Here is a 14,671-nt window from a genome sequence, read left to right on the forward strand (position 1 = left end):
CTTCTCCCTACCCAAGGTTATATATGCTAAGCCGTTGTTATCTTTCTCTTGCTTGCTTATATAACGTCTCTTTCTAAAATCTCTCTTTCTAAAATCTCTCTCTCTCCTCGTTTTCTAAAACCTTCTTTTAAAACCGAGGCTAGTGGCTCGACCGTACGTCGCTTGGCTGTAGGCGACGCAAGAACAAATTGGCTTAACTCACTTGCCGCTGGAGGGTGAGTGCCGCACAATCGCTAGTCCGCTGCCTTCGAAAGTGCGATTGTGTCACTTGGCACTCAGAAGGGGTCGATAGTGAGATCCCACATCGACTAGAGAGGTAAAGAAACATTTCTTGCAAGGGTCTGAAAACCTATCCATAGTAGATTCAGTTTAAAACCGTGAGAGATACTGAGGCGTAACGAACGAAAGCAGACAATATCAACTAACGGTTGTCTTGGATTGTAACAAAATATTGGCTGGAATAGCTCAGTTTGCACCAGGTGGAGGTTCAAGCCCTCCTTCTAGCGATGTGTGAATGAAGCGTGCCTTATAATTGTGTTTGGTACTTCTCCCTGGTACAAATTTTCAATCAACATCGATTTGGGATGGTCTCATATACGAGAACTGACAAAACAATCATGTTTTGACGCTTTTAATGTTCACAATCGAAAACCTCTCCCTAATAGGCGCGTTTTAAAACTGTGAGGCTCATTGATATACCTACTGGGCAAGAATGAACGATGTCTGCTGGCAGTGGGTTTGGAATTTTACAAATGAAATAAGAGCTACCCACTAGGCGATGTGCCAGCGAGGACGCTTGGCACTCAGAAGGGATCGATAGTGAGATCCCACATCGATTAAAGAGGTGAAGAAACATTTCTTGCAAGGGTCTGAAAACCTATCCATAGTAGATTCAGTTTAAAACCGTAAGGGAGATACCGAGATGTAACGAACGAAAGCAGACAATATCAACTAATGGTGGTCTTGGATTGTAGCAAATAATTGGCTGGAATAGCTCAGTTGGTTAGAGCAACCACAAGGTGGGAGGTTCTCAAGCCCTCCTAGCGATGTGTGAATGAAGCAAGCCTTATAATTGTGTTTGGTTCTTCTCTTCCCTGGTAGAAATTTTCAATCAACATCGATTTGTGATGGTCTCGTGTACGAGAACTAACTAAACAATCATGTTTTGAAACTTTTAAAAAGCAGTGCTGAGTTCACAATTGATATCCACCATGAAACTAGTTCCATTTACTAGCGTTGAAAATTTCTACACAATTCAATTCCATAACGGTTGTTAGTAGATACTATCCACTTTGGAATGAGTTTTGCCTACCAATAAACATGAACTCAGAGCTAGTCACTAGGCGATGTGCCAGTGAGGACTCTTGGCACTCACAAGGGGTCGATAGTGAGATCCCACATCGATTAGAGAAGTGAAGTAACATTTCTTGCAAGGGTCTGATAACCTATCCATACTAGATTCAGTTTAAAACTGTGAGGGAGATACCGAGACGTAACGAACGAAAGAAGACAATATCAAGTAACGGTGGTCTTGGATTGTAGCAAATGATTGGCTGGAATAGCTTAGTTGGTTAGAGCGTGTGGCTGTTAACCACAAGGTCAAAGGTTCAAGCACTCCTTCTAGCGATGTGTGAATGAAGTATGCCTTATAATTGTGTTTGGTGCTTCTTCCTCCCTGGTAGAAATTTTCAATCAACACCGATTTGTGAAGGTCTCGTGTACGAGAACTAACTAAACAATCATGTTTTGACACTTTTAAAAAGCAGTGCTGAGTTCACAATTGATATCCACCACGGAACTGTTAGTAGATATTATCCACTTTGGCATGAGTTTTGCCTAACAATAAACATGGATGGATGTTAGAAGTGGGATTTGAACCCACGCCCTCTTACAAGGACTAGAACTTAAGTCTGGCGCCTTAAACTACTCGGCCATCCTGACTACTAATTGTTCATTCCTGGATTGGTTTGGGAGGGGAATTTATCATTCCGTATATGGGTGTGTAAACGTCAACCAAGTAGACGCGTTTAAAAACTGTGAGGCTGACGACGATACATAACGGATTAAAATAGATAATATCTATTGGCTGTTGGAGAGAGGAACGAAACAATCCTAATAAGGATGCGAAAACCTCTCCCTAATAGGCGCGTTTTAAAACTGTGAGGCTCATTGATATACCTACTGGGCAAGGATGAACAATGTCTGCTGGCAGTGGGCTTGGACTTTTAGAAATGAAATCAGAGCTAGTCACTAGGCGATGTGCCAGTGAGGACGCTTGGCACTCAGAAGGGATCGATAGTGAGACCCCACATCGATTAGAGAGGTGAAGAAACATTTCTTGCAAGGGTCTGAAAACTTATCCATAGTAGATTCGGTTTAAAACCGTGAGGGAGATACCGAGACGTAACGAACGAAAGCAGACAATATCAACTAACGGTGGTCTTGGATTGTAGCGAATGATTGGCTGGAATAGCTCAGTTCGTTAGAGCGTGTGGCTGTTAACCACAAGGTTGGAGGTTCAAGCCCTCCTTTTAGCGATGTGTGAATGAAGCATGCCTTATAATTGTGTTTGGTTCTTCTCTTCCCTGGTAGAAATTTTCAATCAACATCGATTTGTGATGGTCTCGTGTACGAGAACTGACTAAACTATCATGTTTTGACACTTTAAAAAACCAGTGCTGAGTTCACAATTGATATCCACACCACAGAACGAGTTCCATTTCTTAGCGTTGAAAATTTCGACACAATCCCATAACGGTTGTTAGTAGATATTATCCACTTAGGCACGAGTTTTGCCTAACAATAAACATGGATGGATGTCAGAAGTGGGATTTGAACCCACGCCCTCTTACGAGGACCAGAACTTGAGTCTGGCGCCTTAGACCACTCGGCCATCCTGACCACTAATTGTGCATTCCTGGATTGGTTTGGGAGGGGAATTTATCATTCCGTATATGGGTGTGTAAACGTCTCCCAAGTAGACGCGTTTAAAAACTGTGAGAATGACGACGATAGGTAACGGATTAAAATAGATAATATCTACAAAACCTCTCCCTAATAGGCGCGTTTTAAAACTGTGAGGCTCATGGCAATACCTACTGGGCAAGGATGAACAATGTATGCTGGCAGTGGGCTTGGACTTTTACAAATGAACACAGAGCTAGTCACTAGGCGATGTGCCAGTGAGGACGCTTGGCACTCAGAAAGGGTCGATAGTGAGATCCCACATCGATTAGAGAGGTGAAGAAATATTTCTTACAAGTGTCTGAAAACCTATCCATAGTAGATACAGTTTAAAACCGTGAGGGAGATACCGAGACGTAAAGAACGAAATCAGACAATATCAACAAATGGTGGTCTTGGATTGTAACAAATGATTGGTTGGAATAGCTCAGTTGGTTAGAGCGTGTGGCTGTTAACCACAAGGTTGGAGGTTCAAGCCCTTCTCTTAGCGATGTTGTGAATGAAGCCTGCCTTATAATTGTGTTTGGTGCTTCTCCTCCCTAGTAGAAATTTTCAATCAACATCGATTTGTGATGGTCTCGTGAACGAGAACTAACTAAACAATCATGTTTTGACACTTTTAAAACGCAGTGCTGAGTTCAATTTATATCCACCACGGAACGAGTTCCATTTCTTAGCGTTAAAAATTTCAACACAATCCCATAACGGTTGTTAGTAGATATTATCCACTTTGGCACGAGTTTTGCCTAACAATAAACATGGATGGATGTCAGAAGTGGGATTTGAACCCACGCCCTCTTACAAGGACCAGAACTTGAGTCTGGCGCCTTAGACCACTCGGCCATCCTGACCACTAATTGTGCATTCCTGGATTGGTTTGGGAGGGGAATTTATCATTCCGTATATGGGTGTGTAAACGTCTCCCAAGTAGACGCGTTTAAAAACTGTGAGAATGACGACGATAGGTAACGGATTAAAATAGATAATATCTACTGGATGTTGGAGAGAGGAACGAAACAATCCTAATAAGGGTGCGAAAACCTCTCCCTAATAGGCGCGTTTTAAAACTGTGAGGCTCATGGCAATACCTACTGGGCAAGGATGAACAATGTATGCTGGCAGTGGGCTTGGACTTTTACAAATGAACACAGAGCTAGTCACTAGGCGATGTGCCAGTGAGGACGCTTGGCACTTAGAAAGGGTCGATAGTGAGATCCCACATCGATTAGAGAGGTGAAGAAATATTTCTTACAAGTGTCTGAAAACCTATCCATAGTAGATACAGTTTAAAACCGTGAGGGAGATACCGAGACGTAAAGAACGAAATCAGACAATATCAACAAATGGTGGTCTTGGATTGTAACAAATGATTGGTTGGAATAGCTCAGTTGGTTAGAGCGTGTGGCTGTTAACCACAAGGGCCGGAGGTTCAAGCCCTTCTCTTAGAGATGTGTGAATGAAGCATGCTTTATAATTGTGTTTGGTGCTTCTCCTCCCTAGTAGAAATTTTCAGTCAACATCGATTTGTGATGGTCTCGTGAACGAGAACTAACTAAACAATCATGTTTTGACACTTTTAAAACGCAGTGCTGAGTTCAATTTATATCATCCACCACAAAACGAGTTCCATTTCTTAGCGTTGAAAATTTCAACACAATCCCATAACGGTTGTTAGTAGATATTATCCACTTTGGCACGAGTTTTGCCTAACAATAAACATGGATGGATGTCAGAAGTGGGATTTGAACCCACGCCCTCTTACGAGGACCAGAACTTGAGTCTGGCGCCTTAGACCACTCGGCCATCCTGACCACTAATTGTGCATTCCTGGATTGGTTTGGGAGGGGAATTTATCATTCCGTATATGGGTGTAAACGTCTCCCAAGTAGACGCGTTTAAAAACTGTGAGGCTGACGACGATACGTAACGAATTAAAATAGATAATATCTACTGGATGTTGGAGAGAGGAACGGAACAATCCTAATAAGGGTGCGAAAACCTCTCCCTAATAGGCGCGTTTTAAAACTGTGAGGCTCATGGCAATACCTACTGGGCAAGGATGAACAATGTATGCTGGCAGTGGGCTTGGACTTTTACAAATGAACACAGAGCTAGTCACTAGGCGATGTGCCAGTGAGGACGCTTGGCACTCAGAAAGGGTCGATAGTGAGATCCCACATCGATTAGAGAGGTGAAGAAATATTTCTTACAAGTATTTGAAAACCTATCCATAGTAGATACAGTTTAAAACCGTGAGGGAGATACCGAGACGTAAAGAACGAAATCAGATAATATCAACTAATGGTGGTCTTGGATTGTAGCAAATGATTGGTTGGAATAGCTCAGTTGGTTAGAGCGTGTGGCTGTTAACCACAAGGTTGGAGGTTCAAGCCCTTCTCTTAGCGATGTTGTGAATGAAGCATGCCTTATAATTGTGTTTGGTGCTTCTCCTCCCTAGTAGAAATTTTCAATCAACATCGATTTTGTGATGGTCTCGTGAACGAGAACTAACTAAACAATCATGTTTTGACACTTTTAAAAAGAAATGCTGAGTTCAATTGATATCCACCACGGAACGAGTTCCATTTCTTAGCGTTGAAAATTTCAACACAATCCCATAACGTTGTTAGTAGATATTATCCACTTTGGCACGAGTTTTGCCTAACAATAAACATGAATGGATGTCAGAAGTGGGATTTGAACCCACGCCCTCTTACGTGGACCAAAACTTGAGTCTAGCGCCTTAGACCACTCGACCATCCTGACTACTAATTGTGCATTCCTTGATTGTTTTGGGAGGGGAATTTATCATTCCGTATACGGGTGTGTAAACGTCTCCCAAGTAGACGCGTTTTAAAATTGTGAGGCTGACGACGATACGTAACGGATTAAAATAGATAATATCTACTTGCTGTTGGAGAGAGGAACGAAACAATCCTAATAAGTGTGCGAAAACTTCTCCCTAATAGGCGCGTTTTAAAACTGTGAGACTCATGGCAATACCTCCTAGGCAAGAATGAACAATGTCTGTTAGCAGTGGGCTTGGACTTTTACAAATGAAATCAGAGCTAGTTACTAGGCGATGTGCCAGTGAGGACTCTTGGCATTCAGAAGTAGTTGATAGTGAGATCCCAGATCATGAACAATAACTGCTAGCAGTGGGCTTGGACTTTTACAAATGAAATCAGAGCTAGTTACTTTGCACAACAAATGAAATCAGAGCTAGTTACTTGGCACAACAAATGAAATCAGAGCTAGTTACTAGGCGACGTGCCATAGGACTCTTGGCATTCAGAAGGAGTTGATAGTGAGATCCCAGATCATGAACAATGTCTGCTAGCAGTGGGCTTGGACTTTTACAAATGAAATCAGAGCTAGTTACTAGGCGATGTGCCAGTGAGGACTCTTGGCATTCAGAAGGAGTTGATAGTGAGATCCCAGATCGATTAGAGAGAACGACGATGCGTAACGGATTAAAAAAGATAATATCTATTGGTTGTTGGAGAGAGGAACGATGCGTAACGGATTAAAGTAGATAATATCTATTGGCTGTTGGAGAGAGGAATGAAACAATCCTAATAATGGTGCAAAAACCTCTCCCTAATAGGCGCGTTTTAAAATTGTGAGACTCATGGCAATACCTACTGAGCAAGAAAGAACAATGTCTGCTAGCAGTGGGCTTGGACTTTTACAAATGAAATCAGAGCTAGTCACTAGGCGATGTGCTAGTGAGGTGCGAAGAGAGGAACGAAACAATCCTAATAATGGTGCGAAAACCTCTCCCTAATAGGCGCGTTTTAAAACTGTGAGACTCATGGCAATACCTACTGAGCAAGAATGAACAATGTCTGCTAGCAGTGGGCTTGGACTTTTACAAATGAAATCAAAGCTAGTCATTAGGCGATGTGCTAGTGAGGACTCTTGGCATTCAGAAGGAGTTGATAGTGAGATCCCAGATCGATTAGAGAGAACGACGATGCGTAACGTATTAAAGTAGATAATATCTATTGGCTGTTGGAGAGAGGTACGAAACAATCCTAATTATGGTGCGAAAACCTCTCCCTAATATGCACGTTTTAAAACTGTGAGACTCATGACAATACCCACTGGGCAAGAATTAACAATGTCTACTAGCAGTGGGCTTGGACTTTAGCAGTGGGCTTGGACTTTTACAAATGAAATCATAGCTAGTCACTATGCGATGTGCCAGCGAGGACTTTTGGCATTCAGAAGGTGTTGATAGTGAGATCCCAGATCGATTAGAGAGGTGAAGAAACATAGGCGATGTGCCAGTGAGGACTCTTGGCATTCAGAAGGGGTTGATAGTGAGATCCCAGATCCATTAGAGAGGTGAAGAAACGTTTCTTGCAAGGGTCTGAAAACCTATCCATAGTAGATTCGGTTTAAAACTGTGAGGTTGATAACGAAGTTAAAATATCATCACTAGCCCAATAGGGTTAAGCCCAACCATTGGATGAGTGACTATATTTCTGTTAAGAAAATAATTGATTTTAGGAATAAATTTAGGAAAATGATTTAGGTATTTTAGGAAAATGTTGAGAAATTTTTGGAATAGATTTACTATATCTAGTACCCCTCCACCGACCCTAAATTTCCACATACTCAGAGTCTCTACTAAAGTTTCATGCTTATAACTCTTATATGAGTCATGGTTGTGTTTAAATACGAAATACTTAAATTTAGAAAAAATAAAAACAAATACAAAATAATTTAAAACAATGAAATGCAAATTCTAACTTAAACTAGAAATTTAAATGAGTCTACTCTATGCACGTGTCACAGTCTCTACTCGTGATACCGCCATCCTCCATACAAGTGCGCCTTGTCTTCACCTGGAAAATGATGTGGCACACGGCCTGAGTATTTCAAAGAATACTCAGTAAGTGGCCGCACTATAGGGGGCCATGCAAATGCAAACACATGCAATCATGATTTAAGGACATATCTCTAATCATCTTAAGGGGTGCCTCGACAAATTGGATGTGTAGTACTTCCCTACACACAATTCACACGTGTGAGTGTGAATCTTCAGGGCGCTCGCACACCTTTTGTCCCTCTGGTCAAGCTAATCTGTAGCGACGTCCAGAGGTCAGCGAAACTCCATAGTGTCATGCACCTCATGAACACCCTCATCTGTGTGCATTTGTGCTCGTGCACATTCGCACTCATCATCATACTGTGCGCATCCGCACTCATCATCTCTAAAGGAAGTAGCCCTATGCTTATGATTATACAATATGCATGAGGTCCCTCTAAATCCATCATAATGTCTCTTCTGACACAACCTTCTAGTCTCATCTCTTTGTTAATCTAGGTAATACATACTCATGGATATTTATATTAATATCATTTTCATGCTCTTAGAGTTGTGTCCTATGTCGATCTAATGACATGATGCAATATGGCACTCATCATCATATAACATGCTCAATATGGAAAACATCATCATATTAAGGTAAAACATCATGCAATCATCATACTCATCATATTAAGGTAAAACATCACGCAATCATCATACTCATCATATTGCCATAAAGTGCATCAAGCATATCAAATACGTCATTCATCGAAATATATATATACTATGCACATCATCAAACATCATAACTCATACATTATCATACACTCGTACATCATCATATACTAGTATACGACATCATACATCGTCATAACTCATACATCATCACATACTATCATATGACATCGTCCGACACAGTTCATACATCATCATAATTTATACAATTTTTAGCCTATCCTATAGTAAGTTCACTTACCTGATTAGCTTAGGCGAGTGTTATCAATTTATCCTTAATGAAAGTTCGATTTTGTCCTTTGTATTCAAGTCAACCTATATGAATCCATGATATCAATTTCCCGTTCAACTTTCTAACTCTTACAATGGTTCATGTGCTAGACTTCATGCGAGCATTAAAGACTTTGTATGAGTAAAGTCTTGGAACGGTTATAACATCCATCTATAATATATATATATATATAACTCTATTTTTATTAAGATTTCATTTTCTAGTATTACCATCTTAAGAATTTGATGGAATTATTTGAAGTGACAGTATTTCGTGCTTTCTTGCCATTTGATATTTAATTTGACCTTTCATTTTCTATATGTACTCTCCTTATCTTTTAATATTTGTTGCCTTATGATATTTCTGATCTTTCATTTTTTTGTTGCCGTCTAATATTTATGATCTTTCATTTTCTTATTGATATTTAATCTGATCTTCCCTTTTCTTTGTGTGTACATGTACCTCCCTTTATCTTTTAATTTGTGTTCAGAAATATTTTCTCTTACTTCCAAATCTTTCACATTTATTATTAGCCAATTTTTAATCAGTTCTTTACTCTTATTTTTTTTTTGTTGTTAATAGTATTATGTATTTTCCCTTTTTTTTTTTCTTTTGATTTTGTTAGGCCTTTCTCCTGCCTATTTTTATTCTCTATATTCTAATGAATTCTTCTTCCCCAAATCTTTCATGTTTCTATATTTTTGTTTTCTTGTTTCAATTTTGGATTCTCTGTATTTTTCTTCCTTGTATTCTAATGGATCTTTCTTTCCGAATCTTTCCTGTTTCTTTATTATTATTATTTTTTTATTCTTGATTTACATTCATAGATAGTATTAGTTTCTAATTTAATCATCATTTAGCTAATGATTTACCATAATTCATACAAAATTATTGACCTAAATAATTGTGAAGTCAAGATTTTAGATATAATTGGTTGTGATTTCCTAGAATGAAATTTAGGATAAACTAAAAGGATTTAATGTGTACCATTACAACCACACCCCTCTTCAGTAAATCTACGCCTACCGGTGAAGGCCATTTTCATTTTCTACGGGTGAAGGCCATTTTCGTTTTTCTCAAATCTGACGTTTTTTTTCATTCTGTTTTATTTTTTTTTTCTTTTCCAAGAATAACAACATCTCTCTCATGGAAATTTACCATTTTTTTTTTGTTTTTTTAGAATTGTTTGACAATTGGAGGAGGTGTTGAGACAGTTGTGGAAGAAGTTTGGTTGTATTAGTGGAGAGATGGTATTATTTACGATTTTATTATTATTTATTCTATTCTATTCTATTTTATTTTGTACCGTTGTTCGAACCATACTTAGTTCATAAATCCCAAGCAATACAAAGTAGTAGTCTATAGAGTGTTTTGTAAATCTCTTCTCGATTGATCTTAATAAAGTGTGCGAGTGTTTCCTATAGAGAGTTGTGTTCAACAATTTGGTATCAGAGTCAAGTTAGTGTGGGTTATCTGATCGCTTGGAATTCTTAGTATGCATTGTGGTTGCAACTCTGCCTGACAAGTTAGTGTGGGTTATCTGATCGCTTGGAATTCTTAGTATGCATTGTGGTTGCAACTCTGCCTGATCTTCCACATTAGAAACAATTTCTTCTTGGAATTCTTAGTATGCATTGTGGTTGCAACTCTGCCTGATCTTCCACATTAGAAACAATTTCTTGAGATTAGTAGTGAGTGAGTTTATTTTGTGTCGTGAGTAGTCTGTGACTCTACAAGTCTTTTGTCGAAAGAGCTTGTTTAGTATTACTGAGGTATAGCCAACACGATGGGTGATTTCCAAATCATTGGAGGATAAAAAAACTCAACAACAACAACTACAACACTTGGGCAACTTGCATGATGTCCTATTTACAAGGACATGATCTTTAGGAGATCATTGGCGGGTGTGAAACTATGCCGCTAGAGGATGATTCTAACGGTGCCTTGCGCAAATGGAGAATCAAAGCAGGCAGACGACCACAATCAGAGAAGAGATGTTAGAGCATATTTGGGATGACAAGACACCAAAAGAAGTATGGGACACGTTTGTGATGTTGTTCTCAAAGAAGAACGATACGAGGCTACAACTTCTGGAGAATGAGTTGTTGTCAATTTCACAACGTGACATGACGATTGCTCAGTACTTCCACAAGGTCAAGTCGATCTATCGGGAAATTACTGAACTGGACCCGAAGTCTGCCATTGTAGAATCTTGAATGAAGAGGATTATAATCCACAGATTGCGACCAGAATAGAGAAGCTTTATTATTGTTGTACAAGGATGATCCACTTAACCATCACTTGTAGAGTTTAAAAATTTGTTAGCCAGCCAAGAAGCCATAGCTAAACAAATAGGAGGCATCACATTGAAGGGTGAAGAAGAAGCACTCTACACAAGTGAAAATTTGAGCAATAATAGGTCGTCTACCAAACGTGGATACAATGGTGACAAAAGAAGAAGTCACCAAGGAACTGTACAACCAGGGAGAGCTTAGAAGAATGATAACAATAACTCTCATGGGAAGAGATTTAGAGGCATTCGCTACAATTGCTGGAAGAAGGGCCACATGTCTAGAGATTGTTGGTCTAAGAAAAAATCTATCGAAAGCAATGTGGCATCCTCCAACAGGGAGATGGAGGAGGAATGGGATGTAGAGGTATTGTATGCCATAGAAGAAGATGAGCTAGCACTCATGGCGATGATGGGAGACCATATCGATTATGAGAATGATTGGATCATTGATTCAGGATACCCAAACCACATGATTGACAATCAAAGTGGTGCAATGGAAGAGGGGTTTCCCTCAGAGAAGGAAGTATTACCAGGCCTTGAGCAAATTGAAGAAATTCTTCTGACAGGAGAGAAAACTGAAAAGATTCTTCCACAAAAGATGGTGGAACAAACGGTACACATTTGCTAAAGTGTTGATGTGCCTAAAGATTCAAGTGATGCTAGTGTTGGTGAACAAGAAGTGACTCAACCAAGCGAACCTAGTGAAAAACAAAGGGCACCTCAACAACTAAGACAATTAGAAATAATCCAAAAGCCATGTCTAGAGTATGCCAACACAACTATTGTAGAAGACGAAGTTAATAAGCCAGAGATATATAAGGATGTGTCACAAAACTCGGTTTGGCAAAAAGTGATGGAGGAAGAAATTATAGCCCTGGAGCAAAATCAAACTTGGGAACTAGTGTCAAGATCAAGAGATGTTAAATCTATCTTTTGCAAGTGGATTTACAAAATAAGTATACCCCGGATGGATCAATCGTGAGATACAAAACTCAGACTGTAGATCAAAGGTTCTCTCAACAATATGGACTAGACTATGATGAAACATTTAGTCCAGTGGCAAAGATCATTATTGTACAAGTTTCTTCAGTACTTGCGGTAAATAAAGATTGAAAATTTTGGCAAATGGATATGAAGAATATTTTCTTGCATAGAGAGTTGGACCAGGAGATCTACATGAACCAAACAAATGGATTCGAAAATGAAGTTGGAGTCCTTAGTCAGTATCTGTGAAGTCTAAAGAAGCCTCATTTGCATGCGGCTCGATGGACCTTGAGATATGTCAATCGATATCACGATACTCGAAGATCAAGCACCAGGTATGTGTTCAAGCTCAGTTCGACAACAATTTATTGGTGTAACAAAAGACAACCAACTGTATCATTGTCAACTAGAGAAGCAGAGTACAGAGCAGCGGCGGGAGCAGCTCAAAAATGTACATGGCTGAAACTTCTGATGAAAGATTGGCACCAGAAAGTTGACTATTCGATACCACTTCAATGCAACAACCAATCTGTGATTTGTCTAGTAGAAAATTCGATGTTTCATGGCAGAACAAAGCATGTGGAAGTAGTAGACTTGTCTACAAAAGAGCTGAATACTTGCCCATATGAGAGCTTTCGCTGTGGTGCAGCGAATGAGAACTAGTACTGACGGGAGTGTTAAAATATCATCATTAGCCTAATAGGGTTAAGCCCAACCATTGCATGAGTGACTATATTTATGTTAAGAAAATGATTTAGGATTTTAGGAATAAATTTAGGAAAATGATTTAGGGGAAAAAGTTGAAAATTTTAGGAATAGATTGACTAAATACCCTCCACCCTATTTAGTTCATGGTCCCAAGAAACACAAAGTAAATACCCTCCACCCTACTTAGTTCATGGTCCCAAGAAACACAAAGTAAATACCCTCCACCCTACTTAGTTGTGTTAAAGCGTGAGAGTTCCCACATAGAGTTGTGTTAAAGTGTGAGAGTTCCCACAGAGAGTTGGTGTTCAACAAATGATACATAAGGAACGAAAGTAGACAATATCAACCAACGGTTGGTCTCATGGTCCCAAGAAACACAAAGTAAATACCCTTCACCCTACTTGTGTTAAAGTGTGAGAGTTCCCACAAAGAGATGTGTTCAACAAATGATACATAAGGAACGAAAGTAGACAATATCAACCAACGGTTGGTCATAATAAAGTGTGCGAGAAGAAAAGTAGACAATATTAACTAATACTAGTCTTGGATTATAAGAGATGATTGGTTGGAATAGCTTAGTTGGTTAGAGTTTGTTGGAATAGCTTAGTTGGTTAGAATTTGTTGGAATAGCTTAGTTGGTTAGAGTTTGTGGCTGTTAACCACAATGTTGGAGGTTCAAGCCCTCTTTCTAGTGATGAGAATGAAGCATACCTTATAATTGTGTTTGGTGCTTCTCTCTAGTACAAATTTTCAATCAACGTTGGTTTGTGATGGTCTCGTGACGAGAACTAACTCAACCATGTTTTGACACTTGGAATCTACTAAGTTCTTATCATTTGTTAAGCTTTCGACCCTAAGTAAATATTATCTACTTTGGCTCGCTTTTTGCCTAACAATAATATGAGATGTCAAAAGTGGGATTTTAACCCACACCATCTTACAAGGACCAGAACTTACTATGCGTTCCAAGATTAGTTTAAGAGGGAATTTGGCATTCCGTATATGGGTGTGTAAACGTCTCCCTAGTAGACGTGTTTTAATACTGTGAGGCTGATGACGATACGTAACGGATTAAAATAGATAATATCTACTAGCTGTTGGAGAGAGGAACGAAACAATCCTAATAAGGGTGCTAAAANAAACATACGGGACTAAGTCAGACAGTTCTCAACCCTGATGCTTGATATCAGGGGCACAGGAGAGAAGGACAAGGAGATAATAGAGAAAGGGCTCATGTTCGTAGATGCCACAATAAACTCTCAACCGAGCAAGAGCACTCTGATAGACTCTGGAGCAACCCACACCTTCATTGCCGATCAAGAAGCCAGAAGATTGGGACTCACCATAGGAAAAGACCCGGGGAAAATGAAAGCTGTCAACTCCGAGGCCTTGCCTATTGTGGGAGTTTCCAAAGGAGTCCCCTTCAAAATAGGGGATTGGACTGGAGAGCTAGACCTTGTCGTGGTTCGCATGGACGAATTCGATGTGGTACTTGGGATGGAGTTCCTCCTAGAACACAAGGTCATCCCAATGCCATTGGCAAAATGCTTGGNGTGTGAGAGTTCCCACAGAGAGTTGGTGTTCAACAAATGATACATAAGGAACGAAAGTAGACAATATCAACCAACGGTTGGTCTCATGGTCCCAAGAAACACAAAGTAAATACCCTCCACCCTACTTATTTGTGTTAAAGTGTGAGAGTTCCCACAAAGAGATGTGTTCAACAAATGATACATAAGGAACGAAAGTAGACAATATCAACCAACGGTTGGTCATAATAAAGTGTGCGAGAAGGAAAGTAGACAATATTAACTAATACTAGTCTTGGATTATAAGAGATGATTGGTTGGAATAGCTTAGTTGGTTAGAGTTTGTTGGAATAGCTTAGTTGGTTAGA

The 14,671-nt window shown here is 39.6% G+C and overlaps 8 non-coding genes across 8 annotated transcripts; 4 read left to right on the plus strand and 4 right to left on the minus strand.

The window, feature by feature from the left end:
- The first annotated feature begins 1,552 nt into the window (after positions 1-1,552).
- TRNAN-GUU lies at positions 1,553-1,626 on the plus strand. Its single transcript has one exon. It is a non-coding gene; the product is annotated as a tRNA-Asn (tRNA).
- Positions 1,627-2,463: 837 nt separating this feature from the next.
- On the plus strand, positions 2,464-2,537 carry TRNAN-GUU. Its single transcript has one exon. It is a non-coding gene; the product is annotated as a tRNA-Asn (tRNA).
- Positions 2,538-2,817: 280 nt separating this feature from the next.
- TRNAL-CAA lies at positions 2,818-2,901 on the minus strand. The gene has a single exon. It is a non-coding gene; the product is annotated as a tRNA-Leu (tRNA).
- A 479-nt stretch (positions 2,902-3,380) lies between these two features.
- TRNAN-GUU lies at positions 3,381-3,454 on the plus strand. The gene has a single exon. It is a non-coding gene; the product is annotated as a tRNA-Asn (tRNA).
- A 277-nt stretch (positions 3,455-3,731) lies between these two features.
- Positions 3,732-3,815, minus strand: TRNAL-CAA. Its single transcript has one exon. It is a non-coding gene; the product is annotated as a tRNA-Leu (tRNA).
- Positions 3,816-4,691: 876 nt separating this feature from the next.
- Positions 4,692-4,775, minus strand: TRNAL-CAA. The gene has a single exon. It is a non-coding gene; the product is annotated as a tRNA-Leu (tRNA).
- Positions 4,776-5,295: 520 nt separating this feature from the next.
- Positions 5,296-5,369, plus strand: TRNAN-GUU. Its single transcript has one exon. It is a non-coding gene; the product is annotated as a tRNA-Asn (tRNA).
- Positions 5,370-5,646: 277 nt separating this feature from the next.
- TRNAL-CAA lies at positions 5,647-5,730 on the minus strand. The gene has a single exon. It is a non-coding gene; the product is annotated as a tRNA-Leu (tRNA).
- Between the last annotated feature and the right edge of the window lie 8,941 nt (positions 5,731-14,671).

Source organism: Cucurbita moschata, unplaced genomic scaffold, assembly GCF_002738365.1.
Source record: "Cucurbita moschata cultivar Rifu unplaced genomic scaffold, Cmos_1.0 Cmo_Scf00135, whole genome shotgun sequence".
Classification (NCBI taxonomy): domain Eukaryota; kingdom Viridiplantae; phylum Streptophyta; class Magnoliopsida; order Cucurbitales; family Cucurbitaceae; genus Cucurbita; species Cucurbita moschata.